We start from the raw sequence: 10131 nt of genomic DNA, 5'->3' as shown, positions 1-10131 counted from the left end.
GTAGGTCGAATTTGGCGAGCAACCCTATCCCACGCGGGGGGCCGATTGGCACGATCGTGGTGAGGCCGAAAGGCCCACCCGTGACTAGTTCCCGGCGTTAGTCCAAGAGGGTCACGACGGGATTGTCCGTCCGGTGGGCGACGTGCCGCGATTCGAGTTACGTGGCCGCTCGCACGCCGGCGGGCGCGAATCCGCAACACTGGTGTCAGGAGTGGGATATAAACTCATCGCCCTCCTCGCGGCACTGGTATCGGAGAACGGGAAAACGGGCTCTCCTGTCTCCAACTAAATTCACGGGAATCGGTCCAGGGGTGAGAGAAGCGACCCCCGATTCCCTCCAAATTACGAGCGATTTAAATTAACCCTTTACGAGAAATAAGATGGCGTCTCAAGGCGAGCGGGAGCCAGGGGTATTAGAAATGTATATGTGTAGTAATGTAGGATCCATGGTCCAGGATGAAATCCCCGTGCAGGAAATGTTGGTTGTGCAGGAACACGAACTCCCCCGACTGAACCCAGAGCCCGAAATAGGTGCGGCGGCGGCCGCGGTGTATGACACCTCCCCACCCCCCCCCTCCGCCAAAACCCCCCGATCCTTGCCGAAACGGCTCACCCAAGCGCCCCCGACATGGCCCAGCTATGCGCCATGCTGGCGGCAATGACAGCGAGGATGGATACAAACACAAATGAAATGAAAAACTAAATAAAAGGCATGAACGAAAAAATGGATGCGAATACACAACAAATGAACGAAAAGATGGATACAAACACAAATGAAATGAAAAACGAAATAAAAGGCATGAACGAAAAGATGGATGTGAATACACAGCGAATGAAGGAAGAAATGAAAGGGCTGCGGGGTGAGACGCGGAACATGGGCCGAAGCCTGCAGGCGGGCATGAAGGCAGTAACCGGGGAGCTCAAAATGGCGACGCCACGTGTGGGAGCGAACGAGCTGGGAGGGAGTGCAACGGCTGTCGGGCCCGCGGTGGAGGTGGGTAAGAAAAAATAATTCGGGGGACGTGTTGGGCGAGGGTCCTGACGGAAAAAGTGACGGTAACCGAGAGGGAAAAACTAATTGGGGTAACGGAGACGTGCACGAGGGAGATAACAAGGGAAGAGACGGAAATAATAGTTGAGACAAGGGAGGTAAAGGGTGAAGAGATGACTGAGTTGGCAGAGACACGGGAGATGGGAACGATAGAGGGAAGACTACACGATGAAGACGGGGGTAAGTGACGCACACACACACACGGAGGTAGTGGAGGATAATGGGGGTGAGCTCGCGGACTGGGTAGAGACCCGGTGCGAGCAGTTGGATGGCCTCCTCCAGGAACGAGGGGAGGGAGTATGCCCCCTTGAGGCGAGTCACGACCAGGTGAGTTCGGTCGTGCTTTGCGAGGTTAAGGGGACGGGTGCTGTGGACAGGTGCACGGAGAGCTTGGGGGGTATAGAGGCCCCGGAGACCCTTGTGGGGACACGAATCCCCAGTGTGGTTGTCCCTGTGTGTGTGGTGCAAGGTGTGAGTGCGTCCCCGTGTGTGGATGAAACCGCCAGTATGGGTGAGACACCGCGGGCGAGTGCCCCCGCGTGTGTGAGTGGTGTAGTGGCAAGTGTGCCAAAGGGCGTGCTTCCCAGCATGCCGTGTGTGGAAGAGGCCGTGTGTGTGAGTGAAACGGCCAGTATGAGTGAGGCACCGCGGGTGAGTGCCCCCGCGTGTGTGAGTGGTATGGTTTGTGTGAGGGAAATGGCACGAGTGAGTGGAAGGCCGCGAGTGAGTGGAGCCACGTGTGCGAGGGAGGTGGTATGCGTGAGAGAGACAGCGTGTGCAAGGTCGCTGTGTGTAAGGGAGATGTCGGTCGGCATGTGTGAACATGCAGCCGCGTCTCCCGGTGTGAGTTTAATGGTGTGGAGTGTGAGCGTCGTAACACGCAGGTGTGCGTGGGTGGAATGGCGACGACGACGGCGACAGAAGAAAGAAAGCCGAGTAGCGGCTGAAGTTGTTTCGGGGACCGTGCCGGGTTCACCCAGCAGTGAGCACGAGGTCCGTGCTGTGCAACGCACGAGGCCCCCACGTGCTCGCTTGCGGGAATGAAGTCCCGGTCCGGAAACGCACGCGGTGGATTTGCCGATCCCGCGGACGGACAAAGTTTAGGCAGGATTATGGATTTGGACCAGACGGGTTCTCCACGCGATCGTGTGTGTTAAGCTCCAACGGGCAAAGCACATGTGTTCGCGTGGGGAACCCCTCGAGACGTGGGGCTTGTGTTTTTTTTATGCGCACGGTGACGTCATGGCTGCACGTGGGGTTGGAATCCGGCAGGAGGGGTATCCCTGCCGGATGGTACCGTCCAAGGAGGGACGAGGTACATGTGCAGCTGCATGACGTCACGGGCAGGTGCAAAGTGCGCGAGCTGTGAGTTGCCGCGCTGGTGCTGCGCATGTAAAGAAAAAAAAAAAAGCAAGCCTGACTTTCGGGTGCACAGGATTCCCTGGCAAGGGGTGGAAGACCCCCTTACCAGGGCACAGGATGGAAACTAGTTAGGGGGAAGGGTTAGCATAGCTAGACCGGCTCCATGGGGCAGGGGTAAGGCCTCATGGGGCCCGTGGAATGGATTAGTTAGAGGGATTGTAGCCAGATTTAGGATGGGAAAATGGGAATAGATTTAGAAGACAGTGACAGACTTGTGAATGTGTAGAGGGGACGTAGTTTAGCTACGTAGTGTTAAAATATACGTGCTGTAGTTTAAGGGACGACGTGGGAGCACGAGTTAGTTAGGGGATGCAGATAGAAGGATGGCAGAGTTCAGCGGTGAGTGTGTTGAAGAGTTGGTGAGTGAAGTGGAAGCATGTGCTTGGTGAGTGAGTGAGGCCAGCGGGTCTGTGTGAGTGGAGCGAATGGGGAATGCATGGTGCGATGAGTGATTGGGGGGAGGAGTGACTCCCGCCCAAGGGACCCCGGGGTCAGTGTAGACTGAGTGAGTGGGTTAGTCAAATTAACAAATATGGAAGTCGTTTTGTTGTTGGTGGGGAAGTAGGCTCGAAACCCGTTTGGAGGGGTGCAGGAGCCCTGTTGACAGGCTGGGAGCGTGTTGGCGAAAGGTGAGTATCGCTGAGTGGGTACTCCGGGCACCAGGCTAGTCGGCCGTAGTAGGCCAAGGGCCCATGGGGGGCCGGGATAGCGTAGTGGGCACGGGTGCGCCTGCTTGGTGCGGGGGCCCGGGGCGCCATTAACCGCGTGGGCAGTGTTGTGGGCACGGGTGACCCTCGGAAAGGGGCCCGGGAAGCCAGCCTGCCACGTGTGCGTTTCAGGGGAGGTGCCATGGGGGGCACTCCCCGGTGTTAGGGAGCTGGTAGGCTCGGAGGCAGTGTAGTGCCCGGGGGTGCCATCGTCGGAGAATCGGCAGAGGGTCGTGCCTGCCAAAGGGAGCCATGTGTCCCAGCCATGAGACCGTGTGAGAGCACGGAGAGAAAATTGGGGGGGGGGGCGAGGCCCGAAATTGTGAGGACACCAACGCAGGCGACGGGAATCTGGGTTTATAGAACCAATAGTTTAAGCGAGAGGCGCTTGTTGAAAGCCCCGGGGTAGTTTCACAGGTTAATGGTTAGGGTAGATTAGGAAGTGTACCCCTCCACACCATCCATCCCCTCGCTCTCGTTGTGGGCCGCTGGACCCACTTTGGGTTAGATCGCTGAACTCTGGGGAGGCCATTCTGAGGCTTCGTTGGGCCTCGACACAGGACGCTAGCTCTCCCTTGTTCCCCTCCGGGAAGGGAACGTAGGGGTTGGGAGTAGGCTAGGTGACAGGATAGGTTAGCCGAACAAGGACAGTACAGGGGGTTAGGGGACGATTTATAGTGGGGAAGTAAAAAAATAATAATAATAAATTGGGGCTAAATTGGGGTTTGACAAATTAAGGGAGTGGGTATAGACAATGACAGGCAAAGGCGATAGGTTGGGAGGGAGACCGTAGGGTAGGTCCGAGCCCGCCTTCCGAGTGGCCAGCACCACCGCACTCCCTCCACCAACCTCCACTGAATGGCAAAGGCTGGCCAGCTTCATCTGCTGGCTGCGTTGCTGCAAGGCAAAGGCCGGCCCACTTCATCGGCAGCTGTTGTTTTGCTGCAAGGCCTGTGCCGGTCGGATTGTCTGCAGCTGCTGTGCTTCAAGGCCTGTGCCGGTCGGATTGTCTGCAGCTGCTGTGCTGCAAGGCCTGTGCCGGTCGGATTGTCTGCAGCTGCTGTGCTTCAAGGCCTGTGCCGGCCAGTTCATCTGCCGGCTGTGTTTGCCTGCAGCGGCCTTCTTCTGCGGGCTGTGTTTGCCTGCTGCCTTTGCAATGCCATGCCCACTGCCCCTGTTCACCAGCCCCCGTTCAATTTTGCGTTGCCCCCCCCCCTGTTCATTTCCATGTGCGCCAGGATCAAGGCAACAGTTTGCAAGCTGCGAGAACTGCCCTGTTGGCAGCTACAACACGGGCCTGCAGTGGCGGCCCGTGCACCGTGTTTGCGTCCATCCATTCATCCATCCATTCGTTGTGTTCATTTGCGTGTGCCACTTGAGCTGGCACGGAGACTGCGTTTGTGCAGCCCATGCACCGTTGTGGTTCACTGCGTTCAGTTCAAAAGGGAAGGCCTTGGACTGCGTGTGAGCAGCCGGCCACATTCCCTGTCACCTGCATTGTTTGAGCCAGAGACTGCATGCGAGCAGCCTGGCTCCCTGCTAACTACTTTCTTTTTGCAGAGTCCATTGATCCTGGGCCATGGTTTAGTGTAAAATTTGTAAGTTAAGGTTAAGATGTACTGTAAATATGAGTGCGCCCCTGGCATGTCTGTCTTAGCACCGGCAATTTTATTTAAGTCGTCCGTGTGAGTGAGTTTGTTTAGGTAGTTACTCAGCCCTCAGGTTATTTATTTTGAGGACACGAATACCATGAATGTCGCACTCAGGGATCCGTAGGTAAAATGTACTCGGGGAGAACTACACATGATGGCACACGAAAATTTGACAACTCGGGACGAGTCTGTAAAAAGGGGAGGGGGTAGTGTTGTGGTTGACGAAATTCGCAAACCACCATTCAGGTCCCTTAGGTGAGATATCTCTGTAAGTATATGTGTAGTTAGGCCCAAACCCGTTGTTTAGAGGGAATAAATGTCATTCATTCGGGCTGCGACCCTTCTAGATAGCCGTTTTTCTTTTACTATCTTTATTTTGGACCAGCCGCCATTACCACCATTACTATCACCACCAACCACGTCTCAACAGCCATCACACAACAACCACCAACCGCAACGCGGCTTCACAACCACAGCCACGACCCTTGCCGTCACATCTCGCTCTCGCAACCATCGCATCACCGCCATTCCCACGCCGCTTGTGGACACCGATCCTGGACTCATGCAGGGCGCGCGCCGAGCGGCGGGTGCAAAAACACCAGCCTTTCTGAAGAAATCGGATCAAAAACGATTCACGCCCACTTTTCCTCTGTCCAATGGGGAGCCAGCCAGAGGTAAAGGGTCGAAGGTGAAGGAGCGAAGCCACGGGGGGCTATAAAGGGCCGCGTTCGCTCGCCAAAAAGGCAGTAGTTGAGTTGGGAAGAGTCGGAGTAGTTGAGTCAGTCAAGGAGAGTTGAGAAGAGAAGAGTCGGAGAAAGCAGTTGGACGGAGCTGTGGAGAGTGGGAGAGTTGGAGAGGTGGCGGCGGCGAAGGCAGTCGAGAGGGCGCTCGTGTCAGAGTCGGGGAGCTGCGGAGAGGGTTGGCCGATAACGCGACCGAGGTTACGGTGGAGACGCTCGTCGCGGGACCCGAGCCAGCGAGATATCCTCATCCCCCCGAGCATCAACAACCCCCTCCTGTTTCCCCCCGCGCTGAGATAGTGTGAGAAGGGGGCCCCGTTCCCACCCCATTCCAGACACTGTCCGCGAGGCCCGCGGAGTCGGGGCGCCACCACCATTTTGCGGCTCATCACCAGACGGGTAGGCTCGACGCGGTCTCGGCCCCAGGCCCGTCTGCCCCCTCATAGTGGAGGGTGGTCCCTTTTTCTTTTGCTTTGAGTATATGTGTTGTCGGCGCCGTCTGTGAAGTAAAACTGTATAAGTGTTGCCGTGTGCTTGGTAGTCGGTAGTAGATCTGCAGTGTGTGTTTCTCTTTTATATTTGCTTTTTGTGCATTATTGTGTGTTTCTTCTATTTTTCCATTTGCTTTTGGTGTATAATTGTATATGTGTGCTTTCCGTTTGCCGCGGAATAAATGTGCTTTATGTTGAACTGTTTTTCCCGTTTCGCTTCGTCTTTTCTTTAATTGAATCTCCATCTTACTTCACGTAAAGGGTTGGTCGTGGGCTAAATACGCCCAATATTTAATCGAACCGTCGAGGTTGACGATAACACCGCTCGGTTATCCCGATAGTACGGAACGGGTCGCTTAAAGTGGCCCGTGTCCGAAGTCGACCTGCGGCGAGGTGCGATCGCCCGGTCTACCCTCCGTGTGGGTACTTAGGTAGGTCGAATTTGGCGAGCAACCCTATCCCACGCGGGGGGCCGATTGGCACGATCGTGGTGAGGCCGAAAGGCCCACCCGTGACTAGTTCCCGGCGTTAGTCCGAGAGGGTCACGACGGGATTGTCCGTCCGGTGGGCGACGTGCCGCGATTCGAGTTACGTGGCCGCTCGCACGCTGGCGGGCGCGAATCCGCAACAATATATATATATATATATATATATATATATATATATATATATATATATATATATATATATATATATATATATATATTCCTCAGAATGATGCTTGGGGATTAATACATACTTATTATGGTACAGTTATCTCCTAAATAAGTGTTTTAAAATAAGCGTAACATAATTAATTGTGATGTTATCTTGATATGTGTCACCATAACGTGTTTATAGATGTTCGTCTTCGCTGCCACCCTTGTTGTTTCGGGCCATCACGACACTTTTGGCTGTTTTCTTTTCTTTTCCTCTGTTATCTGTCCTTCATGTTTCTTTTAAAGTGCTCAAAAACCTTAAAGTACAAGGAAAGCACGAGTATAAGCAGGTTTCTTTTACGGTCGTTAAATCACCACGGGGGTACATGGAAAACTCATTGTGCACGTGGCTCTTTGCTGTTCGTCATACACTGAGCCGAACCATTTACGGCCGAATAAGCTTTACTCCATCTCTGGGAGGAGGGTGAAGGCAATGCACTGGAGACAAGGTTCCCCTTTGGGAGAGAAGGTTACACTTTGGGAGAGAAGGTTGAGTTGAGTTTCACTTCCCTCTGGCTATGGAATGATTTCCCTGCCATGGGATTGAACTACCCAGACTCCTGCACATCTCTACAACCAAATCTCTTTGTTGGCTCGTCAAAAACCCAATGCCTCTCTCTCTCTCGTGTCGTGTGATTCATTGGGCCCTAAGATTACCATAATTAAGGAATCCACCGATCGTTTGCTGTGTATCGAGGGTAAGTATATCAGTTAAGGTTAAGGCAGTGTTTCTCAAGGTGGGGCGTGGCAATATTTTGGTGGGGCATGAGGATTCATAATTAATGAATCAATATATGATCGCTTTCAACATATCGTCAAGAAATTTTAGCCAATTCCCTTGGTTGAAAGAATGTGAGGTAATTGACGAGGCAAAGAACGTCATTGTTGACCACTTGAAAATGCTGGTTCATGATTCAATGACAGATTTCATGATTTGAACGCAATGGAGTTCCCTTCTTGGTTGACTCAGCCATTTCTGGTGGATTTATCTGAAGTACCAGAGCAATACCAAGAGGAGTTATGCGAGTTGCAACAAGATGAGTCTGTGAAAGCTCTTTTCAAGATCAAAGGAACCATGATGTGGCTGTCTGAGGAGAGCGAAAAGAAATACCCAAACTCGACTACTTTGGCAAGGGAAGTATTGATAAATTTTCCATCATCTTATTTAGTCGAATGTGGATTTAGTGTTGTTACCGATTTGCAGCAAGCTAAGAGAAATCCACTGGAAATCACGAAACGTGGTGATTTAAGGCTGAAACTGACAAAATTGGTTCCTCGAATCAAACAAATCTGCAGCCAGCATCACGGGCAGGACTCCCATTGAAGTGAGTAGCAATTGAATAAAATTTGCAATGAAGTTTTAATAAAGCCTTTTGAATACATATGTAGTTTATACTGTAGTGTCTCCAATCATGGTGGGGCGTACGATTTTTTTGAAAATCAAAGAAGGGCGTGGGACAAAAAAGGTTGAGAAACACTGGGTTAAGGGTTCTATTCCTAGTTGGTTGCATCATTTATTTATTATTGTGATTGCTTTATTCTTGTATCTTTCCCCCTTGCCATTTTAATTTATTAAATACACTTGGTCTTGTGGTGTATTCCGTTTGTTCTGGCTGCTTCGTTTTTTGGTTTAGCTGGTTGCAGTGTAGTTGGAGTGCAGTTGAAACAGTGTTAGACCTTGCTTATGACCAATGTTTGCTCGGCCAAATTAGATCAGGCCATGTTTTTTTATCGGTGCTTCACCTGGCCAATTCCACGGTCCCACGTATATTGTTACATGAAAAACAGGCTCAGTAACTTACTCCGGAACATTGACTTGCTTAGCGATCGCAGTTGTTTTAACATAACCTACAGGACTTGAACCGGGCAAATGGATTGGACCCACTGTAACAATACATATATATATATATATATATATATATATATATATATATATATATATATATATATATATATATATATATATATATATATACATACACACACACATATATACATATGTGGTTTTATCAGTGGCATCCTGTGGTTGTATCTTGAATGACAGTGCATTTTGGTCTTCCAGCCACTGTGAACGAGTATTGCTTTCACCAGTATTGTCATGGCTTTGTGCTTACATCTGACATGTACATTTTCAGCTTTGTCAATACTGATTTGACTCTTTACTTTTTATTAATAAAAGAGGCTTTACTGTAGAGAAGAAATTGATGAGTTTTGAGATAAATTTGTGAAAATCCTTGTGACCATTGTAAACCCCCTCTACCCCTCATTTGTGTAATGTCCTATGATAATACCCTGTGTTGCTCTTCTCCTCTCTCGGTATTTTCCTTAATCACCCTTCACCACATACACATTCTTTATTCCTCATTGCTCTTTCTCTTGCTCCACAGCCGACACTGCAGAGAACAAACGAGTGCAGGGGAAGGGGGGAGTTAAAGGGATCCTGGGAGGAGGAGAGCCCGCGTCTGCTGTCAAACGTGCGCTCCCAATCAACGCCGCAATCAATAGCCAACCAAGGACTTCATTTAAAAAATAGATTCAATCTATGAATCTGTCCGCCTGGCAGAGGATAGATTGCGCGGGCAGCGCTGCACCTTCCATCTCCCGACCTGACATAGGGCCGCAAACTGGTGGGGAAGGGTGTGTGTGTGTGTGTGTGTGTGTGTGTGTGTGTGTGTGTGTGTGTGTGTGTGTGTGTGTGTGTGTGTGTGTGTGTGTGTGTGTGTGCGTGCGTGCGTGCGTGCGAAAAATCGCTGCACTTTTTAATGTGGGAACTACTTCGTCTTTCCCTCTCCTTCCCTCCCTCTCTTACCCCCTCCCTCTCTCCCCCTCTCCCCCCATTTTATTTTCATAATAGTTGTTCCATCTCTTTCCATGTTCAACAGGTGACCTGAAGGATCCTGGAGATGGAATGTAAAAGGCATGAAACTTTTATTACCATCGCTAACGAAAGTGGGCATCGGTTATGTTTTCACCCGTCTGTCTGTCCGTCTGCTTGTTAGTTGGCAAAAGTATTTCGCCAAGTTTGCTGTTCTGTCGTTATTTGTTCACGATTTTTGTTCACATATTTGAAGCAATCGTTCTGAAATATTTTGTGTATGTAGATGACTGGCAAAGGACAGCAACGCACATTTTTGGTCAGGATCAGGATCTGGATCCAGATACTCGAATTTTGAAAGTGATTCTACACCATTGAGAGACGGGGCCAAAAACTAAACACCGTTTCACACGATATCTCAAAAAGTTGTGGACAGATAATGACAAGACTAGGTGGATGTGCTGGTGAGGTGACAAGAACAAACCAATTCGATTTTGGTTGGGGTACATACAGATCCAGACCCGTCATATCAATGGGATACAAAACGTAAACTGT

The 10131-nt window shown here is 50.9% G+C and overlaps 1 protein-coding gene across 6 annotated transcripts in view; it reads right to left on the bottom strand.

Annotated features, from left to right (window-relative positions):
* WWOX (WW domain containing oxidoreductase) overlaps positions 1-10131 on the bottom strand; it is a 401132-nt gene that overhangs the window by 130006 nt on the left and 260995 nt on the right. The window lies entirely within an intron of this gene.

The sequence above is a fragment of the Eptatretus burgeri genome, chromosome 7, assembly GCF_056783735.1.
Source record: "Eptatretus burgeri isolate ZD-2024b chromosome 7, Ebu_testis_v1, whole genome shotgun sequence".
NCBI lineage: Eukaryota > Metazoa > Chordata > Myxini > Myxiniformes > Myxinidae > Eptatretus > Eptatretus burgeri.
The sequence above is the reverse complement of the archived record's forward strand: the minus strand, read 5'-3'. Positions and strand labels throughout refer to the sequence as shown.